The following is a 21,895-nucleotide window of genomic DNA, read 5'->3' as shown; positions in this document are numbered from 1 at the left end:
GTGTGACCAGTGATCTTTGACGTTATTATTGCAAAAAGATTATGACTCACTGAAGGCTCAGATGATGGTTAGCATTTTTTAACACTAAAGCATTTTAAAATTAAGGCATGTACATTCTTTTTTTCAGACATAATGCTTTTGCACACTTAATAGACTACAATATAGACATAACATTTATATGTACTGGGAAACTAAAAAATTCATGTGACTCACTTTATTGCAATATCTGCTTTATTCCAGTGATCTGGAACTGAGCGTGCAATATCTCCAAGTATTTTATATCCCTTCCCATCCTTTGTGCTACTGCTCTAATCATTTTACTTCTACATATGTTATAAACAACACATACATTTTTTTCATTGAATAATCACTTAACTTTTAAAGAAATTTTTTAAAATGAGAAATATTTACCCACTTATTTATCATTTCTGGTAGCCTTCTTCATTTGCACAGATCCGAGTTTCCATCTGGTATTTTCCTTGTGCCTGAAGAACTTCAATTAAAAATTACTTGCAGTAAGAGTTTACTAGCAACAAGTTCTCTCAAATGTCTTTGCTGAGTATAGAATTCCAGGTTGAATCCACAACCCTACCCTGGTCCTGCACTTTAAAGATGCCATTCTGTTGTCTTCTAGCTTGCATAGGTTGCAATAGGAATTCTGTAATTATTTTAATTTTTGATTCTCTGTATGTAATGTGCCTTTTTTTTCCCCTGCTGCTTTTAACATTGTCTCTTTATGTCTGCTTTTCAATAATTTGATTATGTGCCTTGGTATAGTTTTCTTTGTGCTTATCCTGTTTAGGAGTCACTGAGTTCTAGAAATTGTGCATTTGTAGTTTTCATTAAATTAGAAAAAAATTTTAGCTGTTCTTCAACTATTCTGTCCCTCTCCTACTTTTCTGTATAATTGTGTTTCCAATTATACATAGGTTAGAACACTTGATATTGTCCCTCAGTTAACTATGGCTCTTTTCCCTTTTTCTTCCAGTCTTTTTTCCTCTCTGGATTTCATTTGGATAATTTCTATTGTTTTGTCTTCAAGTTCATTCATCTTTTGTTCAGCTGTGTCTATTTTAATTTTAGATACTGTATTTTTTATATCTAGAAGTTCTATTCATGTTTCATTAGTCTGCTTATTGTATCCATAATTTCTTTTAAATCTTTGAGCATATTGAAACTAGACATTTTAACTGTGTTGTTTGCTAATTCTGTCATCTCTGTCATGTCTGCTTCTGTTTCTGTTGATTGATTTTGTTTCATATGTCTAGAAATTCTTTTTGCATGTCTATAAGTGTTTCTTTTTTTTTTTTTTTTTTGGTTGCCAGACATTGTGAAGGTCTTGTTGTTGACTGCTTAATTTTGTTGTGGTCTTTAAATATTTTTGTTATTGAAGTATAGTTGATTAACAATGTTGTGTTAATTTCTTCTGTACAGCAAAATGACTCAGTTATACATATATATTTTTTCATATTCTTTTCCATTATGGTTTATCATAGGATATTGAATATAGTTCCCTGTGTTATACAATAGGACCTTGTTGTTTACCCAGCCTATACATAATATTGGGTTGGTCAGAAAGTTCATTCGGGTTTACCCATAACGTCCTATGGAAAAACCCGAGCGAACGTTATGGCCAGCCCAACAGTTTGCTTCTGCTAATCCCAAGCTCACAATCCTTCCCTCCCCCACCCTCCCTCCCTCTTGGCAACCACAAGTCTGTTCTCTATATCTGTGAGTCTGTTTTTATTTCGTAGATATGTTTATTTGTGTCATATTTTAGATTCCACATAAAGTGATATTGTATGGTATTTGTCTTTGTCTTTCTGACTTACTTTGCTTATGATAATCTCTAGGCCCACCCATGTTGCTGCAAATGGCATTATTCCATTCATTTTGATGACTAAGTAATACTCCACTGTATATATATTCCACATCTTCTTTATCCATTCATCCGTGAGTGGACATTTAGGTTGTTTCCATGTCTTGGCTATTGTAAATAGTGCTGCTATGAACATAGGGGTGCATGTATCTTTTTGAACTATAATTTTGTCTGGGTATATGCCCAGGAGTGGGATTGCTGGATCATATGGCAACTCTATTTTTAGTTTTTTGAGGAACCTCTATACTGTTTTCCATAGCGGCTGCACCAATTTACATTCCCATCAACAGTGTAAGAGAGTTCTTTTTTCTCCACACCCTCTCCAGCATTTGTTATTTGTAGACGTTTTAATGATGGCCATTCTGTGGTCTTTAAATATTGTTAGATTTTGTTCTGGCAGGCAGTTAGGATACCTGTGGATTACATAGATCCTTTCAAGGATTGTTTTTAAAATCTTTAGGGCAGGTATAGAGTAACCCTTACTCTATGGCTAGTGAAGCCCTTCTACTGAGGTATAACCTTCTGGGGGTATCTACTCAGTTCCCATGTATGTAATGAGGTCTCTTCACTCTGAATTGTGGAATTCTTCATGATGACTATCAGTCCTGTGTGCTCTGAGAATTGTTTAGGTTACAGCTCTCTGGTAATTATTCTCTTCCCAGACTCATGGTATTTTATTCTATGCATGAAAATGTGTTACTCAGCTAAAGTCTTAGGGAACCCTTAATTAGATCTCTAGAACTTTTAAATTTCTCTTCTCTACTCTGCCCCCTACAGTTTAGACATTTTAGCTTCTCTGGACTCTGATTTGTCTCTTTAATTCAGCTAGGCTTCGAGGCACTATTTGCATTCTGCCTTCCTAGTCTGTGGTCTGAAAACTGTCCTCAGTCAAAATCTGGGACAATTGTAAGATCACCTCATTTGTTACCTTTTCTAAGGGATCAGGGTCCTGCATTGTTGTCCATGTTTGAAAACAGTTGCTTCACTATTTTGTCTAGCTTTCTAGTTATTTATGATTAGGGTGTAATTCTTGACCCTGTTACTCCCTAAAGACTATAAATGGAGAAAGATGCAGTGATTTTATCAAGTGATTAAAAGTGGTGGCAATTTGTGAAAGTAAAATTAAATATGGGATTATTTATGAAAATATATGTGTAGCTATATGCATTGAATGGCCTGATCTTATAAATGTATACCCAGTGATTAAAATAAAATTATAAAGAAATGGTGATATTTTATAATACAATGTAATTATAATATTTTAAATTCCTCATAACAGGGCTAGAATCTTTATAAGGTAGTATTTAGTAGAGCATTTGTGTACAGACTTGTTTCTTCCTAATAGTGCTGAATTTCTAGCAAATAATTGAACAAAACAAGGGCATTAAGGACAGTTATTTTTCAGAAATTTGATTTTTCAAGGGAAGCATCAAAATTACAGTAGTGAAAAAATCAGATTTTGTGGCATTTCTTTACATTTAGTACTGTGTGTGTGTGTGTCTGTGCAATCATATGAGTTTGCAGGCTTTTCAGGATCCTTTCTGTAATTAGGGGTTCTAAAGGTCTTAATCTCTTAACCTAATATTTAAAAATAGTAGATGATAAATCCAACTATAAATTTACTATCGAATATCTTACTCCTGATAGTCTCATGCAAAATTTGAATATTAAAAGTAGAGATTACTCATATTTTGATGTTATTATAGTCCACTGCTTTGTCATTCTTTATTAGTCTCATCGGATATTTATAAAAACATCTAGAATTATTTAACCATTAGTTAATTGGGATCTTGTGTTTCCAGCTATACTTTCTTCCTTCAACGAATTTAGGTTTCTAACTCAGGGCATACTTTTGTTTTATGGACCTGAACAAGCCCATAGACATAATTTTTCAACCTGTGCATGGTTGGCACATACAGTGTTTTTTCCACTCCCAGGGCAATCCTGACTTGCAACAATGTTTTAGAGCTACCCACTTCAGATGGGACATAATTTCTCCACATTGTCATTCTCATAATAACTCCCCATTCTAGCCATTAATGTTCACTTAATTCACTCAGCAGTTATTTATTTGTGGCCTTAGACCTGGCCTCTTCATGCCTTTATGTTACATGCTTGATCCCTGGTCTAGAGTGAGAGAGAGAGAGATAGAAGTAGGGAGAGTGAGACTATTTCAAAGGACTGAAAAGTAGTCCTTTTGTAGGTTTATACATGGTTTATATAGTTTTCATTTCAGATTATGGATTTAGGGTCCTTAATTCTTAAAGAAGAAGAACCAAGCAGTTGTATTCATCTTAACTCAGTGCTCATTTCCCCAAGTGATTGGAAGTGAATAAGGGGACAGATAAACCTGCATTCTTCAACTACAGAAAATGGAAGAAAGATTGGATCAAAACAGAAGTTAGTAAAAGGCAACTTTCTATGGAAAAAGGCTGGAGGGTAGAGAATACCTATTTCCTTTTTCTCTTCCATCAGTGAGAGGCAAAAACTTTCTGCTCCCTTAATTTAAACCTTTGTCATGGCAAGACATTTGCTTAGAGAAAAACCTGCTAGTACCATAGCTGGTGATTCAATGTGTATGAAAATTACTACGTAGAACATAGATTCCCTTTTAATGTATATATACGGGAAATATGTAAAAGGAAAGTATGTGAAAAGATATAAAGCTATTTTATTTTACATTTACCTTGGAATGGGAAGAAACCAGGAAGGCTCAGAAAAATTTTGTTCTTAGAGTGGTCATTTCTTTCTCCATTAATTTGTATTTCCTTTGAGCAACATGGATAACTCTGCATTGTGAAACATATTGTGTTTGGAGAAGCAGTACTATAGGTTGGCCCATCTGGTGGGAGAACTTGTTCCCTTTTGTAAAAAACCATGCCTGTGTGTTATGACATCATTCCTTATAAAGGTAGAGATAGATTATTGTGCACATATAACATAATGAATTTATATGAGATATAGTGACTATCCCATGAGTGAGGGAACAAGACATAATTTGGAGTTGGAGCCTAGAGTGATTTATGAAGGTCATTGTCTTACAAGTTCAGATGCTTTCCATATGGCGTTGGAGAAACCCCCTTATGTACTGTATGTATAAAACATATGTAGCAAATTAGTTTCACTTACATTTTTTTCCCGAAATATGTTTTGGTTTAAAAATGACAGTGTCTTTTGTTTATCTGGTCTGTAAAATGCTATATCTTTTTTTTCTAAGAGAGGGGTTATTTGTTAATAACAACTGAGAGTTTTTAAATGAGTCTGACAGTACTGAGTGCGAGCCCTTTGACACAGGGCCTTGCTGTGGCTTGGGTGCCAAAGTCTCCCATCTCATTGGATTTATGGCTTAACTTCTGTATCACGCTTAACTTGAGTGTGCTCAGCAGTGTGACCTTGTCTGGGAAGAGGAAAAATGGATTGTTCATTTTCCAGCTGTAGTGTATCATATTTCCATCTAATTGCATTTTCAAATAGATGTGAAGATGCAACTACTTCCACTTGAAAGGAAATTGCTCTACTTAAAGAAAAATGGAGAATGAATTAGGAGTAATAATCAAAGTGGAAAGTATTTTATACCTAAAAGAATAAGCTTTTGTTTGGCTTAAGCAGCAATCCCACTGATGGATTTGTGTGCATGTGTTTTTTTTCATCACTGTTTTAGTTGTGAAGACTTAAAGGGTGCATGCCCTCAGACTCCAGTCCAGTTTTTCTAAAGCTTTATGAATTGTCTGACTTTATAAAACTTTCCCTCTCTAAAATCTATAGTGTACATATTCCATGTGAACAATAAAAAGCATGAGTGGTTTTCCAAATTTGATTTCATTTTTTATTTGAAAAAAATTTTAACATAATTAAAAAATCTGGAAACTCACTGTGATGTGACAAAAATAAGAATGGAAATCATTGGAGCTTTAACCCCAATCAAGAGACTACCTAAACATTTTTGTTGGAGAAGAGTTTCTTATGTTATTAAACATGTCTGGCTGGATGTACGCAGTTGATCTGTATCTCATTTATGGTATCTATCAAAACTGAAATATTCAGCTAGAATTATAGAATTTTCACAGTTGTATATAGTCTAAGTCACACATTACAGTAGTGTAACAATTACTTTTTGGTTTGAAAACCCTGATAATGCGTGTTTGAAAAATATTCTTAATAGATAAAAATAAAATCTAGGAATATATGACTTTCATTTTAGTTGGGCCAGAGCAAAGTACCTAGAAAATCATTAACTAGGGTGAGGGGGCAATTAGGATTTGAACACAGAGTTTTTTTAGTTTTGATCTCCAAATTTAACTTAAAATGGATATGTATGTGTGCATGCATATATATTTGTATATGTGCACACACTCAAAATTCAGCAATAATATTAAATTATCATTAAGTGATTAAAATACGTCAGTAGTCCATCTTGTCAAAGTGTCTCCAATCCAGTGCCACCACAACCTGATAACTGTACCTTAATTTCTATGAAACATTTAGAGTCTGTGCACCAGAATGTGTGAGCTATCTATTTATCTTTGGAGAAAGAAAGAATTGTTCCAGTGAAGTTTTAACAATTGTTTTGACAAGTAGCTTCATAGATAATGCTTTTCTTCTAGATAAAGATTGGGTGCTGGTCTTTACAACTGTCAATTTAGCTCTTTCAGAATCACTATGATTCATTTGCTATAATGAAATTTTCCCTTCATGTAAGCAGGCAAATTTTGATCTCAGTATAAATCTTTCTCTCTTTCTTCATCCTTCTTCTAGCACACAGCTCATACAGCTGTGCACTGTATCTCCATAGCAAAGTCATTTGCAACTACAGTAGTATGATTTTGGGTGTGAGGAAGTAGTACAGTAGCAGGTCCTCTGGATGTCTTTCTCCTTGTTCTCTGTGTTAAAGCTGTGTGTGTGCCACATTCCTTAACAGATTTCCATGGGATCCTGGTTGGCTTTGGAGACTGAAGAAGAAGGATACAACTCTGTGAAGTCTGAACATCTGCTAGAGTCATGAATGGCTTTGGGGATGAGCTCATCAGCGGGTAGGTCAACTAACTACTCATCCCAGCTATCATCAGCCAGATTCACTACCGTTGCCCCATTGAGAATCCCTAATGTGTCTCAGTGGACAGGAGATTGGATAGTCAGCCAAAGAGCTAATTTCCTCCTGTCTTGGGATGGGGGTGGGGATGAAAGTGGGGAAGAAGAGGGAATATGAAAAGCCATTTCTGGAGATGTATTTGAGTTGCTCACACCATGACCTGTAAAACAAAACAAAACAAACAACAACAAAAAGTAGAGATCAACAAGCCTTAACTCTGGTTTGTCATCCAGAGGTAGGACTTACTAGATCTTAAGGGGGGACGTCAACCTAGATTCTGTTTCTGTCTTTGACCATTATTTCTCAAGCTGTGCTCACTGAGAATGCTGGTGGCTCACTCAATATGGTTTATCACTAAAAGTTAAGAAAGGTGCTTTTCTTTCATTCACAAATTAACAAAAAAAAGTAACAAAAGGAAAATATGTGAAACAAACTGATATCATGGCAAGAATCTTCTCAACATTACTGTTTTACCCCATAAATTTATCCTAAATGTTTCTAATTAAGTCCACATTTATTAAACACTGCTATTTGGTAGGCAGCGTGCTAGGTTGGAAATATGTATGTGAATGATACACGTATCCTGTCCTTAATGATCCTCCAGTCCAATGGAACGGACACACAGATAATTTCATGTTGTTGGGGAGCAGTAGCAGATGAATCATAAACAAATGACTATGAATTGAACAATTTTGAAGTTAGATTTCTTACATGTTTTTGAAGATGCAGTGATTTACATACATGTAGCATGCATGTATTTTCCATTAATCTAGTTTTTGTGATGGCACTAAATGATGATACGGGGAAACTGTACCAGCTTTAAAGCTGAGCTTACATCTCTGCTCATGAGCAGAGTGAATTTTTGAGCTTCGGCTTCTTCATCTGCATTAATGGGATGATAAAGCTTTTGTGCAGGATCGTTGAGAGAGAGAGAGAGAGTGTGTGTGTGTGTGTGTGAAGTGCCAGCACCTGCCTGCAGATGTAGGAATCTTCTTTGCTACATCTCAACTTGGTGGTGATATAACACACTTTTGGATACTCTAGTGATGGGGAATAAATCTTCTGGTGACAAAATAGTAATGGCTAGAAATAAATAGGGACTCAAATGCTAACAATTCCCCAAGAATTATGGGTTGAGACATAATGTGGGGCTATGTTATTGCTGGAGAATTTACCAACTTTCAACTAAAAAGTTCTCCAACCTGTGGTGATTGGTATATCATTCTTTCATCCTCATAATTACTTCTTCTGTGTATTTTCTCATGATATTGCAGAATGGGTTATAAAGCACCATATGGGTCACCTAGTGCTGCTTCCTCCATTTTGGGATTGAGAAATGGAGGCCCCAGTCTGTTAATTAGTGATAGACCTGGGAGAACGCAGATGTGTTGAGATAAGAGATCTTTTCTCTATCCCATCAGTTCTCTTAAGTGTGCTTCCTGCAGGTGACCTACTGTTGTTTGTGTGCACACAAACACATTTTGCAGTGTGCACATGGTGCCTTACACATCAGGCTTCTAGGTGGCATTGATAATTACTATTACTATGGTTGATTACTCTCTTTATATTACCTTTTACCAGAACTTATTTTCTTAATTTTTCAAATCAGTGTCAAACATTGCTTACTTAGACTGAAAACGTTAATGCTTGAAATAAAACTGTGTTCATTTTTTCAGTAGACCCATTCCTCCCCACCCCGCCCCCAACAGCTGGCTTTGTTTCTTCTAAGTCCTAAACTTTTAAAAACATGTTCCTTTTCACTTGTTTTGTGTTAATATTTTTCAGAAATGTTCATTAAATGGATAAATTTTTCCACCCCTTTCAACACTAGAAAACAAAACAAGTTGAATCATGTCAAAAGCAAGTAGTCCACAGGGATAATATAAGCATAATATTCTTTCTGGATACAATTTAAAAATTTGAGGGCCATATCATTTTGTGAATTCTATAGGGGCTGATTAAATACCACTAGGGAAGCAAAGTTTGTTATATAGAAAAGCAAATACATTTTTTATAGCTTTGAATCCCTCAGCTTTGAAGAATTTATTATGAAAGTGACCCAGTGATCCATAGACTGGAAATTTTATACTAGGTTGTCACGTTATGACATGTTATATACCCCATTATATAATACAAAAATATTTTAAGATTTATTGCTTTTAAAATACATCATAAACTTGTACCAATATATGACACGGATTCCCTCACAACATATATTATTGCTAAATAATTAAACATATTTTGGTGTGTGGAATGTTTGTAACCTCAGTATTTCAAGATACCTCATGGTCCAGATGTAGCTGTTAATTAAGCATTGCTTGAGGGACAAATAATTGTCTAGGAATTGCCTCAGAAATCATTCAAGATGGTAGAGTGAGAGGGTGTGGGGCTTACCTTCCCCCACGAACACATCTAAAATACATCTACATGTGGAACAATTGTCATGGAAAACTAACTGGAAACTGGCAGAAAGACTCCTGTATAACCAAGGCTGTAAGAAAGATACACAAATAATTGGCTCAGAAGGGAAGAAAATCAATTGGGTTAAGACCTGTGCCCCAGGGAGGGGACTCAGAGGAAAAGGGAGACTACTTGGGCAGACACCAGCCCTGGGGAGTGACAGGTTCAAGCCACAGATTGGGTGCCCCAGTCCTGGGGTCCTGCCCAGAGGAGACAGGCCCCTTTGCAGGACTGCTAAGACTAACAAAAGGGCCGTGGGAAGCCTGGACTCCACTTGTGAGGAGCACGTGTGCACTGGCTTGCCCCCGAAGTAGGGCAGAGTGAGGTCTGCTCTAGTGGTTTCTGGGTTTCCCACAATGGCCTCACCATAAGCCCAAGCCAAACCAAGGCTCCGGCCCCACTCACTCCATGTCACAGCAAGGCACTGGATCTGAGGCAGACATATAACTGGGGAAAAAAAAAACCATGGGATGCAGGGATTACCTGGTCCTGGGGCAGAGCCTGGGTGAGGGGGTGATGGCCATTTACCAACAACTTAATCAAGCAGTATCAGAAGCAGCCCAGATCTCTGACAGCAGCTGCCCCACCACGGCTCGCCCCTGGCACGTGCTGAGAGACCATGGGGCCCCGCCTGCCCTGAAGACTGATTCCACAACAGGGCGGGGTGACAGAGGCTGGAGGCAGTGGTCAGCTGTGAGGAGCAAAGGGGACTTGCACGCAAGGCTGCGACTGAGTGGAGCCACCAGCACTTGCACAGGCAGCACATCGAACCTCTGTCTGTGGCCAGCACAATCTGAAAGCCCACAATGGTCCCCCTTGCTTCAGCACTCCTCACCTCTGGGGCAAGAGTCCCAGTGCGGAGAGAGGGAAAAACACACAGTTAAAGAGAACAGAGCCAGCTCAGACTGGCCCTCAGGGCTTTTGGCTCCAGCAACTTGGGATCAGACCACACACCTGATAGAACTGTGATGGCCACCAAGCAGAGAGGAAGTCCTGCCTCACCCAGTGCCAGCTCTAGCCCTTCCATTTTCAGCTCCATCCCCTCCAAGGTGATAGCTGCCAGCACACCCTGAGGAAAGATGTAACTTGAATCAACATCAAATCCAGCTCTCCCACCAACGCATGGGCACACGCAGTCTGTATAGGGATGCTCCCACATGAAATCACCTGTTCAAGACTGCAATAGGTGACTGTTTCACCTGAATTCATAAAGGCAGAGAATGTTAAGCAAAATGAAAAGGCAAAGGAACTATTCTCAATTGAAAGAGCTAGAGGAAACCTGAAAAAAAATAATGAAGCAAAAATAAACAGTTTACCAGATAAAGAATTCAAAGCATCTGTAATAAAAATGTTAACTGAATTAGGGAAAATAATTGATGTACATAGTGAACACTTTAACAAGGAATTTAGAAAACATAAAAAAGACTCAATCAGAAATAAAGAATTCAGTAGCTGAAATAACACAGTAGAAGGAATGAATAGCAGACTAAGTTATACAAAGGAATGCATAAGTGATCTGGAAGATAGAATAATGAAAATCACTCAATTGGAACAGCAGACAGAAAGACAAATGAAAGAAAAAAAATAGAGCAACATACAAGGTCTCTGAGATAACATGAAATGTGCCAGTGTTCATGTTACAGGGGTTCCGGAAGACGAAGAGAGAGAAGGGTATTGAAAATGTATTTGAAGAAATTATGGCTGAAAACTTCCCAAACCTAAAAAAGAAAACAAATATCCAGGTACAGAAATCACAGAGGGACCCAAGAGACCCACAGCAAGACATATCGTAATTAAAATGGCAAAAGGTAAGATAAAGAGAGACTTCTAAAGGCAGCAAGAGAAAAACAAAGAGTCATATACAAGGAAATCTCCATAAGGCTATCAGCTGATTTCTCTGCAGAAACTCTGCAGGCCAAGGGGAGTGACATGATATGTTCAAAGTGCTGAATGGGAAACCCTGCAACCTAGGATGCTCTACCCAGCAACCTAGGATGCTCTACCCAGCAAAGAATGAGAGATAAAGAACTCAGACAAGCAAAAACTGAGTTCATCAATACTAAACCTACCCTAAAATAAATGTTAAAGGATCTTCTCTAAGTGGAAAAGAAGTGAGAACCTATAGAGAAGGGAAAATCCCACTAGGAAAGGCAAATATATAGTAAGCACTGAGGATCAACCACTTAAATAAGCCAGTACAAAGGTTAAAAGATAAAAAATTGTAAAACAACTATAATTACAATAAACAGTAAAGGGATAAACATGAAGACGTGAAATATGACATCAAAAACCACAATGTGGGAGAGGGGATTAAAAATGTAGGTCTTTCAGAATGTGTTTGAACTTAAGCGACTACCAGTTTAAAACAAGTAGATATAGTTATAAGTCAACACGTATGAACCCCATGGTAACCACAAATCAAAAACCTACAATAGATGCACAAAAACTAACAAGAAAGGAACACAAGCACATTACTGAAAAAAATAATCAAACCACAAGGGAAGAAACAAACAGAAGAAATGAACAGAGAAAAACTACAAAAACGACTGGAAAACAAGTAATAAAATGGCAGTAAGTACATACCTATCAATAATTACTTTAACTGTCAATGGATTAAATGCCCCAACCAAAAGACATAGGGTGGCTGATTGGATAAAATAACAATACCCTTCTGTATGCTGCCTACTAGAGACTTCAGAGCAAAAGACACTTACAGACTGTAAGTGAGGGGCTGGAAAAAATATTTCTTGCAAACAGAAATAATAAGAAAGCAGGGGTAGCAATATTCATATCAGATAAAATAGACTTCAGAACAAGGGCTGTAACAGAAGACAAAGAAGGGCATTATATAATGAAAAAGGGATCAATATAAGTAGAAGATATTATGCTCATTAACATATATGCACCAGATACAGGAGCACCTACATATATATAAAGCAAATACTAACAAACATAAAGGGAGAAATTGACAATAGTACAATAATATAATAATAGTAGGGAACTTTAACACCCCACTTACATCAGTGGACAGATCATCCAGAGAAAAATCAGTAAGGCAACAGTGGTCTTAAATGACACAGTAGACCAGTTGGACTTAGATATCTATAGGACATTCTATCCCAAAATGGCAGAATACACATTCTTTTCAAGTGCAAATGGGAAGTCCTCCAGGATAGATCACGCACTAGGTCGCAAGATAAGTCTCAACAAATTTAAGAGGATAGAAATTATATCAAACATTTTTTTCTGACAGCAGTAGTATAAAACTAGAAATCAAGTACAGTGTACAGAAAAAAAAAAACTGGGAAAAGAACTAACACATGGACAGTAAACAACATGCTACTGAAAACCAGTGGATCAATAAAGAAATCACAAAGGGGAAATCTGAAAATACCCTGAGACAAATGAAAATGGAAACACTACAAAAATCTATGGGATTCAGTAAAAGCAGTTCTAAGAGGGAAGTTTATAGCCATACAGGCATTCCTCAAGAAACAAGAAAAATCTCAGAAAAATAACTTAACATACCACCTAATGAATTAGAGAAAGGAGAACAAACAAAGCCCAAAGTCAGCAGAAGGAAGAAAATAATAAAGGTCAGAAAGGAAATACATGAAATAGAGATTAAAAAAACAGTAGAGGGCTTCCCTGGTGGCGCAGTGGTTGAGAGTCTGCCTGCCAATGCAGGGGACATGGGTTCGAGCCCTGGTCTGGGAGGATCCCACATGGCGCAGAGCAGCTGGGCCCGTGAGCCACAACTACTGAGCCAGGGCGTCTGGAGCCTGTGCTCTGAAATGAGAGGCTGCGACAGTGAGAGGCCCGCGCAATGCAATGAAGAGTGGCCCCCGCTCGCTGCAACTAGAGAAAGCCCTCGCACAGAAATGAAGACCCAACACAGCCAAAAAATAAAAAAATAAATTTATTAAAAAATAAACCATAGAAAAGATCAATAAAACCAAGACCTGATTTTTTGAAAAGAAAAGAGAGAAGACCCAAATAAAATAAGAAATGAAAGCAGAGAAATAACAAGTGATACCACAGAGATTTAAAAAAATCATAAGAGAATACTATGAATAGTTTTATGCCACCCAATTGGACAATCTAGAAGAAATGGACAAATTTCTAGAAACATACAACATGCCAAGGCTGAATCAAGAAGAAACAGACAATTTGAAGACACCAGTAACTAGTAGTGAAATTGAATTTGTAGTCAAAAAACTCACAGCAAACAGAAGTCCAGGACTAGATGGCTTCAAAGGGGAATTCTACCAAACATATCAAGAAAAACTAATACCTATCCTTCTCAAACTATGCCAAAATATTGAAGAGTTCAGAACACTCCCAAATTCATTCTATGCAGCCACCATTACCCTGATACCAAAACCAAAGACACTACAAAAAAAGAAAGAAAATTACATGCCAATATCTAATGAATATAGATGCAAAAATCCTCAACAAAATATTAGCAAACCAAATCCAAAAATATATAAAGAGGATTATACACCATGATCAAGTTGGATTTATTCCAGGGACCCAAGGATGCTTCAATATTCACAATGTGATACACCACATTAAAAAAAAAAAATCACATGATCATCTCAGTAGATACAGAAAAATCATTTGATAAAACTGAACAACGATTCATGATAAAAACTCTCATCAAAGTGGGTATAGAGGGAAATATCAATATAATAAAGGCCGTTTATGATAAACCCACATCATACTAATGGTGAAAAGCTGAAAGCCTTTCCTCTAAATTCAAGAGCAAGACAAGGATGCCCACTCTCATTACTTCTATTTAACATAGCATTGGAAGTCCTAGCCACGACAATCAGACAAGAAAAAAAAGGCATCCAAATTGGAAGGGAAGAAGTAAAACTCACTATTTGCAGATGACATGATACTTTATATAGAAAACCCTGAAGTCTCCAGTCAAAAACTATTAGAACTAATAAATGAATTCAGCAAAGTTGTAGGATACAAGATTAATATACAGAAATCTGTTGCTTCTCTATACACTAATAATGAACTATCAGAAAGAGAAAGTAAAAAACAATCCTGTTTAAAACTGCATCAAAAGAATAAAGTACCTAGGAAGAAATTTAGGAGGAGGTGAAAGACCTATACTCTGAAAACTATAAAACATTGATGAAGGAATTTGAAGATGATACAGAGAAATGGAAAGATATCCCATGCTCTTGGACTGGAAGAATTAGTGTTGTTAAAATGGCCTTGCTACCCAAAGCAATCTACAGATTTAATGCAATCCTTATTAAAATATCCATGACATTTTTCACAGAACTAGAACAAATAATCCTAAAATTCACATGGAACCATGAAAGACCCACAATTGCCAAAGCAGTCTTGAGAAAAAAAGAACAAAGCTGGAGGTATCATGCTCCTAGCTTCAGACTATACTACAAAGCTACAGTAATCAAAACAGCATCATTGTACTGGCACAAAAACAGACACATAGAGAGCGCAGAAATAAACCCACGCATCAATGGTCAATTAATCTATGACAAAATAGGTAAGAATATACAGTTAAAAAAAGACAGTCTCTTTCTTCAATAAATGGTGCTGGGAAAACTGGATAGCTGCATGTAAAACAATGAGATTAGCACATTTCCTCACACCATATAAAAAAATAAAGTCAAAATGAATTAAAGACCTAAACCTAAGACCAGAAACCATAAAACTCCTAGAAGTGAACATAGGCAGAACACTTTTTGACATAAGTCATAGCAATATTTTTTTGGATCTGTTTCCTAAGGCAAAATAAATAAAACCAAAAATACATAAATGGGATCTAATTAAACTTAAAAGCTTTTGCACAGCAAAGGAAACAATTGACAAAATGAAAAGAGAATCTATGATATGGGAAAAATATTTGCAAATGATATGACTGACAGGGGGTTAATATCCAAAATATATAAACAGCTCATACAACTCAATGTCAGAAACCATCCAATCAAAAAAATAGGTAGAAGACTGGAATAGACAGTTTTCCAAAGAAGACAAACAGATGGCTAAGAGGCATGTGAAAAGAAGCTCAACGTCACTAATTATTAGAGAAATGAAAATCAAAACAATGAGATATACCTTACACTCATCAGAATGGCTATCATTAAAGTCAAAAAATAACAAAAGTAGGCAAGAGTATGAGAAAAGGGAACCCTCATACACTGTTGGTAGAAAGTAAATTGGTGCAGCCAATGTGGAAAACAGTATGGAGGTTCCTCAAAAAACTAAAAATGGAACTATCACATGCTACTATCTCACTCCTGGGTGGATATCCAGAAAAAACAACACTAATCAAAAAGATACATGCACCCCAATGTTCATAGCAACACCATTTATAATAGGCAAGATATGGAAACCACCCAAGGGCTCATCCACAGATGAATGGATACAGAAGATGTGGTGTATATATGTACAATGGAATATTACTCAACCAGAAAAAAAGAATGAAATTCTGCCATTTGCAACAACAGGAATGGACCTAGGGAATATTATGCTTAGTGAAATAAGTCAGAGAAAATCAAATACTGCATGATTTGATACATATACACATATATCATTTAGATGTGGCATCTAAAAAAATAAAACAAATGAATGTATATAGCAAAACAGAAACAGACTCACAGATACAGAAAACAAATTAGTGGTTACCAGTATGGAACGAGAAAGAGAGAGGGTCATGTGAGGAGTATGGGATCAAGAGAAACAAACTACCTTGTATAAAATAGGTAAGCAACAAGGATATATTGCATAGCACAGGGAATTATGGTCATTATCTTGTAATAGCTTTTAATGGAGGATAAGCTGTAAAAATACTACACTGTGCTGTGCACCTGAAACTAATATAATATTGTAAATCAACTATACTTCAAAAAAAATTTTTTTAAAGAAATCATCCAAGAACACTCTAGGAAAGGAGTCACAATACTCGATGATAAATAAAGGCTCTTTTGAGTCATTGAAAACTGTTTACTATATGGTTTCTGGTATTTCCTTTTATATATAATATTAAGTTAATAATAAACTTAGTAGACTTATTTGCTACAGATCCATTATTCTGATAATTTCAGGCTCGTTACTCACAGAGTTCTGTTCTTTTTGAGGAAAATGTAAAAGAAAATGGAGAACAAACAGGAACAAGAGAGAGAGTTATTGTCAGCAGCCTTTCTCAACAGTTATTTCCGAAGTTTCCTAAGAGTTGCAAGACAATCAAATACTTTGCTGGATGAGTTAAGACTACTTTTGAATTTAAGTTACAGTTCTAAGTTTCAAATTTATGCTACTGAAGTGATGTGGAATTTCCTTTTTCATGTTTGTTGAGGTCATAGACCTCATCAAGTCAGGTGGGCAAGGTTTACCGTATCATTTTCTCAAGGGCATGTCCGTGCTTGAATCACCAAACACCACGACCCTGCCTGGTGCCCTAAGCAGATGAGTGGAAGGCTTCCTTTAGTGTGTTGTCTTAGGATTTGGTTAGGTACTATGATTTAATAAGAGGAACAAGGGACTAGGACATAGGATCTGCATTTTATCCTGGGTTGTGTGGTTTTGGCAGAGTGGTCTAACCTCCTTGAATCTTGATTCCCATCTCTAAGACGGGGATAATACCTTCTTAACCTTCCTCACAGAGTGGCTGTAAGGATCAGGTGAAATACTGTGAGTTCTTTATAGGCTCTGCCATACTAAAATGTAAGCTGCTGTTATTGGTAATATAAAATTGCAAGCTTGGCTTCTTTCTTTGATTTCCTTTTATTTACCTTAGCATTCTGTCTGCTCTGCTGTTGTTACAGTGGCTGCTTTGATTGGAGGAGCTGAGTTTTTTTATAGGTTCCAGGCCTCCTTCATGGCATGTTCTTTGTCTTAGTTGGTATCAGTGTAACCTTTCCTTCATGTGAATTGAGGTAATCCTTGAAATAGGTCCTTAGCCTCTGAGTTGAAAAGTTTTTCCAGGGGTCCACTCTTTAAGCCATTTAAAGACAGCTATAGTGATGTTCCCCACTGTCTTCCATTTCATATAGGATGAAGCCCAAACTACCTTCTGTGGCCCACAAGGTCCCTGCATGATGTCCCTGGCCTCTGCCTGCTGTTCTGGTCATCTTGTACCACTCTCCCTCTTGCTCTTTTTGCTCTGGCCACGCTGGCTTTTCTAGTCCTCCAATAAACCTAATGCATTCCTGTCCAGTGCATTGGCACTGATGGTTTCCTCTGCTTAGACAGCTTCCCTCTCTTCTTCCTCCCCTGCACATCTTCTCATAGATGGTTACTTCTTGTTATTCTGGTCTCAGCTCAAATAACCCTATTCTCAGACAACTATTTTTAAGGCTCCAATCTCAAGAAGGTCCCTTACCTGACTCTCTTTCACATGACCCTGCTTTATTTTTCAGTACCTAAAATTCTTTTGTTCATTTATCTGTTCACTTAGTTATTATCTGCTTTTCCTGCCATTCACTGGAATGTAAGCTGCGTTATGAGGGCAGGGACCTCTCTTGTATTGTTCCAAGCTGGGTACCCAGGCATCTTAGAAGGGTGTCTAATGTATTGTAACACTTCATTATTCTTGTAGAATGGGTGAATTAATGAATACCAGTATCTCCATTTAAAAAAGAAAATAACATTAAATTTTAAACCAGCATGCAAGTCAGTGACTCTCAATGCAATTATGCTTATTCTTCTTTTGTGAAAGCATTTTATTTTTAACCCAGCTTTTAGATCAAAGGTTGTCTTAGTTACCTTTTATTTGGTCACAGACCACCCTAAAATTTAGTGGTTCTTCTGCTGGGACCTTGGCGTGGGTAGAGCTGGAGCATCCAGGCTAGCTTCAGGCATTGCCTCATGTTGCCTCCTCTTTCTGTCTGAGAACTGGACTTCTTACATAATGGCTCCCTTCTAAGAGAGGGCAATCCAAGCAGACCAAAGCATAAACTGAGATCTGTTAAAGCATAGCACTTCTCCTGCTACATCCTGTTGATCAGAGCAGTCATAGAGCGAACCTAGATTCAAGAGGGGGAGAAATAGGTGAGAAGAGTGGCAGGGAAGGTGGAGCCATCTGTACTTCACCTCAAAAGTGGTGTTTTCCTAACAGAAAATAAATAAAAAGTAATGTTTTCTTGCATATTCACTGCAGTATGCTAGACACTGGGAATAGAAGAGATTCCCAGTCTGTGGGGAGGTGTAGTATGTAACTCAGGGTTTGAAGTAAAGAGACTTGGTCTTTCATTGATGGCCAGTGTGTTTCTTGAGGCTTGACAGTTACTGAGAAGTTTATCTCCTACTTTGCATTTCTTGGCTGAAAGGAATTGGTATCTAGTCTGCTTCAATCTACAGTGATCATGTAGTATGTTATGAAAATGAGAATAATCCCTTCTTCCATTCTGGGAAATTAGGAATTTGGGTATCTTTATAGGATTTTAATGAATCTTTAAACAAATTTTCTATATAAGCAAGTCTAAATTATCCATCCATTTTCTATATAAGCAAGTCTAAATTATCTAAATTATCCATGTAATTTGGGTATCTTTATAGGATTTTAATGAATCTTTAAACAAATTTTCTGTATAAGCAAGTCTAAATTATCCATGTAAGAATAATTGCATCCCTGCAGTTCACTGATTCACATGATTTTAATCAACAACTTCAGTTTTTCTCTCTTATTAAATCCTTTATTAGAGCTGCTAAGTATTCCCAAGAGGACTGATTCAGTTTTACGCCTGTTCCTGCCTATTATTTGGTATAGGTGCAAAGGCACAGTGTGAGGACAGGTAGGCAGATAGCAGGAGAAAGGAGAGGGGCCAGGGGCCCAGGTAAGTAAGTACTTGCAACCCAAAGTATCAAACTACCAGCTCTTATCTAATGTCCCAGAAAAGTTTTATCTACTTCTTTGATACCTGCTTTTATCCAGCCTCCAGAAGGGTCTCATATTCTTCCTTGAATTCCACTGTACTGCTGGATCCCAAATCTTTTGCTCCTGCCACATCTGTTGAGCTCTGGGTGCTCATTTCCAAATATCCAAGAGACACCTCTACTGGCATGCCATATAGTCACCTTAACTTGTTCCAAATGAATCTTCTTATTTGCCACCTTAAAGCCTGTTTCCTCTCAATATTCTACACCTCAGTTAATGCCAATATCATCCACCAGTCATCAAAGTCAGAAATATTGAGTCTTCCTTGCTTCTTCTACTCATATTCAGTTTTTATTTAAATTTAATAAAATCAGTTTTATTAAACCTCCTGAATATGTCTTGAATATTTTTCTTCTTCTCTACTCCCACCACCACTGATTTAATTAAGGCATTCATCTTCTCTTGCCCACAAAATAGCAATAAAGTGGTCTCCTTGCCTCCAGTCTCACTTTCTTCTAGATTATCTTATACCGTTTTGTCAGAATTACTTTTAGAAAAACTGGTTATCTGCTTAAAATCCCTCATGAATCTCTGTTGCCCACTGGTTAGAGAACCAACATATCTTGGTAGTTTACAGGTCACTCAAGGTAGTTTGTAATCTTACCAATCTTTTACTTTTCAGTTTCCAACTCTTGCCACTGCTATTCACTATCTCATTTAATCCTTGTAATTCCAGAAAACGTAAGGCTTTCATGTGTCCATGCCTCAATATATGTTGTTTCAACTGCATGGGATCCCTTTCTTTATCATATCTGCCTGGTATACCCAATTCATCCCATAAAACTTATCTCAATAGCCTTATAATGGACTCTTGAAACCATTTGAGAGCTCCCACCACTAACCTATCACTATTTTAATGAGGAAATAAAAAGGTATCGCCTCATTCATGTTCTGATAGTACTTTTGTAATTAATTGGCTTAACATTTGAATCCCCATTATTCCTCTTCTGCCAGTGTTCTGCAGAATTTGAGTTGAGCAGTATCATTAAATGTCTAAGTTTAAATAAAGTATAGTGACCCTATTAATTAATAGTACCTAGAATAGTGTCTGGTATTCACCATGCCTTCCCCTCACTGCGGTTAGCATTTTCTCCTCCACCAAGCAACTGTAAATTCAGATCCACAGGAATCACAGTCAAGCTGTTCCTGAACAACTGATAGAGTCCCATATAATTGCTTTCCATAAATGCGAATTCCATAAATCCTGCTTTAACCTGGTTTGAATCTGGTTAACCATATGCAGTTATCAAGGAAACCATCTTCCATTTTGAGACCCTCCCTCCGTTTCTTCCGTTATATATCAGGAATTAATTCAGTCACGCACATTTGTCTTACCCATGGCAGATTGAACAAAAGCAGTATTGTTTATTAAAGTCATTATAAGTGACTTTAGTTTTGGTATTTAAAATATTTTAAGTCTACTTCAGTAACTCATAGAGGATTAAAAAAAATTAGTTTGTACAAGTTTTCTAAACTACAAATTATTTCCTTTATTTCATATTGTAACATAAGGCAATTTAACATTACCAATTTTCCAAGTTATAAGATTTCGATTTAATATTAAATACTATATTTTAATTAATAGGTCGATTTTACTTAATTTAAACTTAAACGTTTAAAAGTACTGCCCGAGTCAAACTGTGTAGAGCACAGGCAGAATGATAAATACCGGATGTCAGTGTTAAATGATTTCCTGATAAAAGAGACATATTACTGACATCACACCTTCTCCCCATTCCTTCCATGAGTGTGGATGTTCTTCACAGGACAAAGCAAAAGACTCACAGAGGTGCTACCCTTGACATACCTGAATCGCTCAAACCAAGAATAGCAGCTGTGTATTTAATAACTTTTGCCATGTGAGAAAAAAACCTAACTTGTATGTTCATAAGGGTATTGAAGAGAAGGGTGTTCCCGCAAAACAAAACTGAAAGAAGGAAAGGAGGCTATTTTAGGTGAAAGAGGATTTGTTAAAGCAGCTTGAGTTAATTAAATCTCGTGTTGGCCTTATTTATTTGCTTTCTTGTCTGCATGCCTCTCTCCCTCTCTCAGCTCAATGCTGGCTATCTTGAAGTTGACTGGCTTGAATAGGAGGACCACACCCTTAATTTGATCTTTCCCCTGAGTCATTTCATTCAGCAAAGAAATTTTACTGGGATTTTTTCTTCCAAGTCTCTTTTAAATGCCACATCTACTGTGTCTAGGGAATAACTTGGAGTGTGGCTACTGATATACAGAACATAGAACTTACTGGAAGCAAAGTGATCAGAAGTCTACTGAATATTTGAGGGAATTAATTCCCAACAAAAATTCAACACTAGTTTAGAAAGCCTTTGACTGATCATGACAATGTAAACACTGGAACCCAAAATTTTCATGAGTGGAATATAGCTTCAATTATTTAAGAGCCTTCACAGAGGGCATGCTCCTCAATACCCACTTTATATGGGAATCCTCCCAGAGGGCAGAGCCAAGGGCCAAGGAGGACTGTGGGTGAGGGAGTTCCTCACAGAGAACAGAACTGGTATTAAATAAAGGAACTCTT

The 21,895-nt window shown here is 36.9% G+C and overlaps 1 long non-coding RNA gene across 1 annotated transcript in view; it reads left to right on the top strand.

Moving 5' to 3' along the window:
- The window catches only part of LOC309661379, a 251,771-nt gene that overhangs the window by 27,683 nt on the left and 202,193 nt on the right, over positions 1 to 21,895 (top strand). The window contains exon 2 of the long non-coding RNA XR_014263999.1: positions 6,798 to 6,909. This is a non-coding gene — a long non-coding RNA (uncharacterized lncRNA). The remainder of the gene's footprint in view (positions 1 to 6,797; positions 6,910 to 21,895) is intronic.

This window comes from Balaenoptera physalus (genome assembly GCF_965194825.1).
Source record: "Balaenoptera physalus genome assembly, chromosome: 5".
NCBI lineage: Eukaryota > Metazoa > Chordata > Mammalia > Artiodactyla > Balaenopteridae > Balaenoptera > Balaenoptera physalus.
This window is presented reverse-complemented; position numbering and strand designations above follow the sequence as displayed.